A 9,556-nucleotide genomic window follows, 5' to 3' on the forward strand; every position below is an offset into this window, starting at 1 on the left:
GGATCAGCTAGTGTGGTGGGATGACTTGTGTGTGAGGAAGGAGGGACAAGGAGCCTTGAATGGCTCCCGAGATTAGAAGTGCAGGGTGGGTGGGAGTTGATGCGGACACTGAGGGTGGCCTCAAGTAGCCTGTGCTGAGGTCTTGGGATTTTACTTTGAGTGAGATGGAGCCACTGGAGGGTTTTGAGTAAGGTTGATGTGATCTACTCCTCTGTTTTGAAAGGATCACCCTGGCTGCCTTGTCACGACAGACCGGGAGGTGGTAAGAGGAGAAATGAAGCAAGCCTTGGGAGTCAAAGTGAGAGAAGGAGGTGGCAGGAATGAGAAAGAAAGAAGAGGGGAGCACACAGAGCTTGAAATTGCCCCGCCTCTCTGCTCAGCCGACTCTGCATACCGTGGTCCTCGGACCTAAAACATGGTAAGTGATGATAATGAAATGACCTATTTATACGCAGACAAAATTCTCGGACTTAAAACATGGTAAGTGATGATAATGAAATGACCTATTTATACGCAGACAAAATTCTCAAGGGCAGAGATCAAGTCTCAGCTATCCTTGTGTCCCTAAAGGTTGTCACAGGACCCAGTGGCTTTATTTAATTGAGTAGGTGCTAAAGGGAACCCCCCAGGGCCCAGACTGATTGGAATCATCTGCATTTGGACCTTCATCTTGGAAGGGCCCTTGCATTGACCCCCCCCTGTATATGGAAACCCTGGGTGGTTGGTGGTTAAGAGCCCCACCAACCCAGTCCGACATGGGCTCCAACACGGATGCAACCAGCAAGTCTCATGACTGTGAGCAGCTTTCTTCCCTCTCCGGACTCAGCTTTCTCATCTGTAAAATGGGAGAATGATCCCAACTGCTGTTATGAAGATAAATGAGGGGGTTTAAGCCAAGTGATGGGGAGAGTCTCCCAAGAAACTCAACTGTTGCCCCCAATGGTCTCCAAAGAGGAGTGAGCAAGAGTTCTATGGTGGGGAGTAGAAACATACTGATATTATATATAAGTGTGCATACACACACACACACACACACATACACACACACACGTATATGTATGTATAATATGCTTTAAGGGTTTTGGGATGTTTTGTAAGGTACACAATAGATTGGTGTAATAGGATGTGTATATTGGTTCTACATAGCTAAATGAAGCCCTATTTTAGTTTAGAGAGTACGGTTTAGTCCGGTCATGCTGACTTTATGAGCTTTCCCCTAGGTTCATCCTTCCTTCCTGGGAAGTTCTTCCTCACCGGGGAGCTGCGAAGACACGCACATTCTCAGGCCCCCCTGGTAAAGGACTGAATCCCAGGGCAGGGCCAGTCACCTGTGTTTTGTCAAGCCCAGCAGATGGTTCTTTTATTTATTTTTTTCAAGATTTTATTTATTTATTTGAGAGACAGAGTGAGTGGGAGGGAAAACGAACCGGGGCAGAGGCAGAGGAAGAGTCGAGAAGCGGACCTCCTGCTGAGCAGGAGCCTGACATAGGGTTTGATCCCAGGACCCTGGGATCACGACCTGAGCAGAAGGCAGACGCTTAACTGACTTTTTGAACCTTGGTTTGTGAGGGAGCGCTAGTCTTCTCCGCCCTGAAGGCCTCTCTCCCACTTTAGGTCGGCAGCTTCACTGAGGGGCCAGCTTCAAGCTGCCCCATCCCACCAAGGTGGGTCCTATGCATCCCCGGAGCCCTGCCTTCCATGGGTCTGCCTTCAGAACTTTCTCCCTACGTCCCTGGCGTTGCGGGCGCGCACAGCTCAGCCGCGATGACAGGTGCTTCTACTGAGAACAGCTGACAGGCCCTCTCATCCGGCTGTGATTGGCAGTGCCCTAATCAGCAGGAAGAGAATGGAACGCCTCTAGAATGATGTTTGCTCTGTAAATATTTGACATTATCTACCCTGAAAACCTGAAAGAGAACTTCATTTTTCTTTCTTTTTCAAGAATCTAGCAAGTCACAGAACACCCTTAAGTATAATTAGTCTGATAAGGGAGTTTTGGATTGGGCGCGGGGAGCATAGCTCTGGGACAACGGGAGGTTCCTTTGCCCTTTGCTGTTCAGGGTAGAGGAAGGTCATTTACCTGTGACCTTGGGAATCCCAGAACCCTTAACAGATGCGTGTGCGGACTATCCTTTGGGCACGAGGCAAACGCTCATGCCGCAGGTCTGGGACAGGGCCTGAGCCGACAGGTTCCCAGGTTCTCCAGTTGCCATCAGTTTGAGGACCGCACTTTAGAGAGCCTTCCTACTGCCAACTCCGCCCTAATGGCTGGAGATGGCTTTCAGAGGTCATCTGGGAGCGTAGCTTTTGGCATTACAGGACTCAGCTTGGCATTTTCGCTCTACAAATGATTAGCTGTGTGACTCTGGACAAGTGGGCTCACCTCTCTGATCCTGCACTATGGGGTGAATGAGAACATTTACATTTTAGGGCAATGCTACTCAAACTTTTTAAAAAAACTGCCCCCTTGAAGAAATTTTTTAGACTTTTTTCTCCCTAATGGTCTCCCTCCCCACGACATTTTAGTGTCACAGATGTACAGCTATCTATTTATATACTATGGCGCTTTGGAGGACCAGAAAGCATTGTAATAACTAAAATGTTTTCAGTCCCCGAGAATCAGTTCTTGCCCACTTGGGAGTGGTATCACCCTGTTGAGAATCCTTATTTTAGGACAAATGTAAAGATTAAGAAAGGTAATTTCTGTCAACTACCTGATGCAAAGTAAGTGCTTGATAGTAGTTAAGTATTAGTGTGTGTCATAGGGATGACATGTTCAAGACAATATAGCATTATTAATATGTATAGACTGTATATTTTTATGTCATGTCATATCATATATCATATATCATATCATATCATATCAAGTCATACCATATTCTCTCACCCCCATACCTGCATATGGGTATGACCAGAGGAGCAAAGGTGCAGAAGAAGGCATAGACCCCGAAGCGAGCTGAGATGAGCAAACACAGTGGTTCGGGCTCTGAGATCAGGCTGGGCTCTCCGGTTCACTTCACACCACCATGTGATCGCGAAGGTGTAGTTCAACCCTTCTGGGTCCCTGTGTCTTCATCTCTACCCTGGGCGCGACACACTTTTGCTGTCTATAATGCAGTGAAAAGTAAATCCAAGAACACGCCGAAGGAGACCAGCCCAGGGCCTTTGTTACTGGTGTGAAACGCACCTTCCCTGAGCGCCCACCATGCCACGGCCATGGGCCCTGATGCTGGGGAAGCAGCAGGGGAAAGACTGCCCGCTGGAGCCCTCCCCTCCGGTGGGGGTGGTCGGCTAGCAGGCAGCACGATCACCCCAAGTAGAAGAGGGTAGTCCAGGTGCGCCCAGAGAGCAGGGCTCTTCCTAGACTGAAGTTAGAGAACAAGGTAGGACGACCTCACGTGCAAAGATGCTGAGGCCAGAGAGCGCCCGGAGAGAGATGAGATGGAGAGGACTCCGATTTGGCTGGAACATCGAATGTGCTAGAGGAGACAAGTGTCCCGGAAAGGGAGGAGCCAGCCCAGCAGGCTCTCAGGCTAGCTGAGGCAGAGGGACTGCTCCCAGGAACGTAGGAAGCCTTTGAAAGCAATCAGTCAAGGGATGGGGGGCGGGCACGCGTGGCTGGGATGCAGGAAACATGCTCTTCCGTCTTAGAACAGCTTGTGTTTTCTCAAATTCTTTCCATTTCCCTCAGGGCAGGAAGAGCTGAGTGCTGGAGCCTGGGAAGCAGACCAAAGGGGGACTGGATAACTTAGGGGGAAAACGAGACACTAGTTCATATTTCAAAGATCTTCGCCTGTCACATTTGCTTTGGAGGAGAAGCCTCTCATTTATTGCCCAACCCGCAACTCTCCAGACCTCACCACCGGCTCTTGGAAGTCCTGGGACAGTTGCTGCTCCTATTACAGATCTTAGGCCCAGTGATTATTTTATGGTGAAGAAACCATTATTTTAAAAGGGCCTGCCATGTGCCAAACCTTGTGCTGGGAGCTTACAAGAGTGTGGCTTTCCCACCTCCCAAACTTAGATCTGAATTCTAAGACTATCATGTCAAGTGGTCTGTGATTTGGGGCAATGTGGGTCTTCTGAACCGTAGAGTGGGGTGTGGGTGTGAGTGGGTCCCTCCTGGGATCGTTGTGAGGGTTGGCACACTTCTCAGCTTCATGGCTTACTCACTAGGTAAGCATCAGTACACAGTACACGCCAAGGTATTAGCCGGGACTCATTCATGCACTCCTGGGTTCTCTTCAGTCCGTATTATCTTGAGCATCTGTGATGCGTAAGCCACAACATGCGGTCTTAGAAATTGGGGATAAATGGTGAATTTGCCATCAGGAGTCCACAATCCGATGGTCGTATAATAGGAGTCAGCAAATGTTTTTGGTAAAAGGCCAGACAGTACATCTTTTGGTTTGGGGAGCTCCAAGAGACGACATGGAGTTACGATCATGTCACTGACGTGAAGGGTGCCTAGAGCCTTTTCCGATGAGCGTCTTTCACTGAGTTATATGCAGTTAAGATTCCTCCATGCCTTTTCGTGGTTTGATAGCTTGTTTCTTTCTAGTGCTGAATACTATTCCATTGTCTGGAGGAACCACAGTTTCCATTCATCTACTGAAGGACATTTTGGTTGCTTCCAAGTTCTGGCAATCACGTAGACGTTTATAAACATCCATGTAGACGTTTTCGTGCGGATGAAAGTTTTCAACTCCTCTGGGTAAATACCAAGAAGCGTGATTCCTGGATCATATGGTATAAAGTATGTTTAGTTTTGTAAGAAACTGCCAAACTGTCTTCCAGAATGGCTCTACTGTTTTGCATTCCCACCAGCAATGTAGGAAGAGTTTCTTGTGCTCCATATCCTCGCCCGCACTGGTGGTGTCAGGGTTCCGGATCCTGGCTGTTCTAATAGGTGTGTAGTGGTATTTTGTTGTTTTAATTTGGAATGATGACAGATGATGTCAGCATCTTTTCATATGCTTACTTGCCATCTGTATATTTTCTTTAGTGAAGTGTATGTTAAGGTCTTTGGCCCATTTTTTTTGGGGGGGGGTGTTTTCTTATTGCCGAGTTTTAAGAGTTCTTTGTTTATTTTGGCAACAGTCCTTTATCAGATGTGTCTTTTGCAAATATTTTTCACAGACTGCGACTTGTCTTCTAATTCTCTTAATATTGTCTTTGTAGAGCAGTTTTCAATTGTAGTGAAGTCCAACTTACCAATTATTTCTTTCATGGATCATGTCTTTGGTGTCGTCTCTAAAAAGTACCACCATACCCAAGGTCACCAAGTTTTTCCCCTATGTTATCTCCTGGGAATTTTATAATTTTCCATTTTTCATTTAGCTATATGTTCCATCTTGAGCTAATTTTCAGGAAGAGCGTAAAGTCTGTGCAGATTCCCTTTTTCGCATGTGAATGTTTGGTTGTTCCAGTGCCATTTTTTTAATAAAGATTTTATTTATTTATTTTATTTATTTATCTCCTTTTTTTTTCTTGGAATACGAGCAGGGAGAGTGGGAGAGGGAGAAGAAGGTTTCCTGCTGAGCAGAGAGCCTGATGCAGAGCTTGATCCCAGGACCCTGGGATCATGACCAGAGCCAAAGGCAGACGCTTAACAACTGAGCCACCCAGGCGTCCCTTCAGTGTCATTTGTTGATGAGACCGCCTTTGTTCATTGTTTTGGCTCCGCTTCATTGTTCAGTGTCAGTTCACTATGTTTATGGGGGTATATTTCTGAGCTCTCTATTCCGTTCTATTGACATATTTATCTGTTCTTTCCCCAATGCCCCACTGTCTGGATTACTGTAGCTTTATAGTAAGTCTTAAAGTCCTAAAACATCAATCCTCCAATTTTGTTCTCCTTCAGTATTGTGTTGGCTGTTCTAGGTCTTTTGCTCTCAACAGAAACTCTAGAATCAGTTGTTAATAGCTATGAAATAACTTGGTGGGATTTTGATTGGGATTGCATTGATTCAAGTTGGGAAAAACTGACATCTTAAAATATTGAGTCTTCCCATTCATGAATATGGACTATCTTGCTATTTTTTAAGTTTTTCTTCAATGTCGGGCGCCTGGGTGGCTCAGTGGGTTAAGCCACTGCCTTCGGCTCAGGTCATGATCTCAGGGTGTTGGGATCGAGTCCCACATCGGGCTCTCTGCTCAGCAGGGAGCCTGTTTCCTCCTCTCTCTCTCTCTGCCTGCCTCTCTGCCTACTTGTGATCTCTCTCTGTCAAATAAATAAATAAAATCTTTAAAAAAAAAAGTTTTTCTTCAATGTCATTAAGGAGAGTTTTAGAGTTTTCTTTAAGTAGATCTTATACATATTTTGTTACATTTATACCTAAGTATTCCATTTTGGGAGATGCTAATGTAAATGGTATGGTGTTTTTAATTTCAAATTCTGCCTGATTGTTGTTGGTGTACAGGAAAGTCATTAACTTTTCTTTATTAACCTTAGATCCTTCAACCTGGCTGTAATCACTTACTAGTCCAAGAGGTGTTTTTTTTTTTTTAATTCTTTCAGATTTTTTACACAGGCAGTCATGTTATCTGTAAAACAACTACAGTTTTGTGTCTTCCTTCACAATCTGTAAACATTTTATTTCCGTTTCTTGCCTTATAAAGTCTTTCAGAATGATGTTGGAAAGGAGTCATTCTTGCCTTGTACCTGATCTGCCTGAGAAAGCTTCAAGTTTGTCACCGTTAAGTATGATGTCACTTGTAAGTTTTTTGTAGTCTTTATCAAGTTGGAAACATTCCCTTCTATTCCTAGTTTGCTGAGAGTATTTGTTGCAAATAGGTGTTAGATTTTATCAAAAGCTTTCTCTGAATCTGTGGGATGAACATGTGATTTTTGTTTTTTAGCTCATTGACATTAATTAATTTTCAAATATTGAACCGGTCTCCCATACCTAGGATAAATCCCACTTGGTCATGATGTATAATCCATTTTACATATTTTTGGATTTGATTTCCTAAGATTTTGTTGAGGATTATCACATATATATTTATGAGAGATATTGATCTATAGTTTTCTTTTCTTAAAATATCTTTGTTGAGATTTGGTGTCAGGGTAATACTGGCCTCATAGAATGAGTAAGGAAGTATTTCCTCTGCTTCTATTCTTTCAAAGAGATTGTAGAGAATTGGTATAATTTTTTCCTTAAATTCCTTAAATGTTCACCAGTGAATACATCTGCGCCCTGTACTTTCTGTTTTGGAATATTATTAATTATTAATTCAATTTCTTTAGCAGGTAGAGGTGTATTTAGATAATCTGTTTCTTCTTGTGTGAAATTTGGCAGATTGTGTCTTTCAAAGAATTGAAAGAAAAAAAATTGGTACATTCCATCTAAGTAACAAATTTATGGACATACAATTGTTAATTGTATTCTTTTTAAAAATATTGTATTCTTTTGTTATCCTTTTTATGTCCATGGGATCTGCAATGATGTTTTCTCTCTTATTTATGATATTAGTAATTTGTATCTCCTTTTTTTTCTTGGTAAACTAGAGGCATATAAAATTTACTGATCTTTTCAGCTTTTGGCTTTATTGATTTTCTCTATTGTTTTTTCTGTTTTTAATTTCCACTCATTTCTGCTTTAATCCTTATTTATCTTATTATTTCTTTTCTTCTGCTTACTTCATATTTAGTCACTCTTTTTCTACTTAATTGTTACCTTAGATTATTGACTTTAGGTCTTTCTTCTTTTCTAATACATTCATTTAATGCTATACATTTCCCTGCTTTCACTGCCTCTCACAAATTTTGATGAGTTGTGTTTTCATTTTCATTTAGTTCAAAATGTTTTAAAATTTCTCTTGAGATTTGTTTTTTGACCTGTGTGGTATTCAAAAGTGTGTTGTTTAATCTGCACATATTTTGGGACTTTTAAGCGCTCTTTCTGTTAGCAGTTTCTTGTTTAATTCTATTTAAGTTCTAGAGCAGGCATTGCATGATTTCTATCCTTCTAAACTTGGTGAGGTATGTTTTATGTCCCAGAATTGGTCTGTCTTGGCTAATGTTCCATGTGAGTTTGGTAAAAATAAAGATTCCGCTGTTATTGGAGAAGCAGTCTTAAAGAGGTCAACTGTGTTCAGTTGACTGATGGTGTGGTTGAGTTTGACTGTGTTCTTACTAATTTTCTGTCTGCTTGATCCGTCCATTTCTGAGACAGAGAGGTGTTGAAGTTTCCAGCTCTAATAGTCGATTCATCTATTCATCTATTTCTTTTCTTTCTTTTTTCTTAAAGATTTTATTTGATTGACAGAGAGAGAGCATAAGTAAGCAGAGTGGCAGGCAGAGGGAGAGAGAGAAGCAGGCTCTCCGCCAAACAGGGAGCCCAATGCGGGGCTTGATCCCAGGACCCTGAGATCATGACCCGAGCCGAGCCGAAGGCAGAGGCTTTAACCACTGAGCCACCCAAGTGCCCCTATTCATCTATTTCTCCTTGCATTTCTATCAGTTTTATCTCATGAAATTTGATGCTCTGTTGTTTGGTGCGTACATTTTTTTTTTAAGATTTTATTTATTTATTTGACAGACAGAGATCACAAGTAAGCAGAGAGGCAGGCAGAGAGAGAGAGGAGCAAATAGGATCCCCGGGGGGCTCGATCCCAGGACCCTAGGATCATGACCTGAGCCGAAACAGAGGCTTTAAACCACTGACTGAGCCACCCAGGCGCCCTGGTGCATACATGTTAAGAATTGTTGTCTTCTTGGAGAATCAATCATTTTATCATTTATGCCTTTCTCTCTCCCCCTCCTCCCATAACTTTCTTTACTTTGAAGCCTGCTCTGTCTGAAATTACTATAACCACTCTTGGTTTCTTTTGGTTAATGGTAGCATGGTGTATTTTTTTTACCCACTTCTTTTTAATCTATAGATGTCTTTATATTCAAGGTGGGTTTCTTACAGACAACACAGGGTTGGGTCATGTTTTTGGATTCACCCTGTCAAAGTCTTTTATTTGGTGTATTTAGACCCCTGACATGCAAAGTGATTATTGATGATTTTGGATTGATATTCATCCTATATGTTACTGTTTTCTATTTGCTCCCCTGTTCTTTACTCCAAGTTTTGTCTTTTACTCTTTTTCTTACTTTTGTGGTCTTATTTGAGTATTTCATATGATTCCATTTTCTCAACTTTCATAGTATATCAGTTCTTCTTCTTTATTTTTTAAAATGGTTGCCCCAGAGTTTGCAATATCCAGTTGCAAATAATCCAAGTCCACTTTTAAGCAACACCATACCGCTTCATGAGTGGTATGTCTTATAATAACAAGAAAACCGTGATTCCTCCCTCGCATTCCTTGCTGATTACTGTCATTCGTTTCTCTTATATACAGACACATACCTGGTGTGTGCTAGCACATGAGCATACATAATCAAATATATTTTGAGTATTATTTTGAATAAGCCTACTGATAAATCATTAAAAAGGAAGACAAAAGTTTTAATTTTACCTTCACTTATTCCTTCTGTGATGTTCTTCCTTCCTTTTTGTGGATCTGAGTTTCTGACCTGTATTATTTTCCTTCTCTCTAAGGAGCT

This window comes from Mustela erminea, chromosome 7, assembly GCF_009829155.1.
Source record: "Mustela erminea isolate mMusErm1 chromosome 7, mMusErm1.Pri, whole genome shotgun sequence".
Lineage (NCBI taxonomy): Eukaryota > Metazoa > Chordata > Mammalia > Carnivora > Mustelidae > Mustela > Mustela erminea.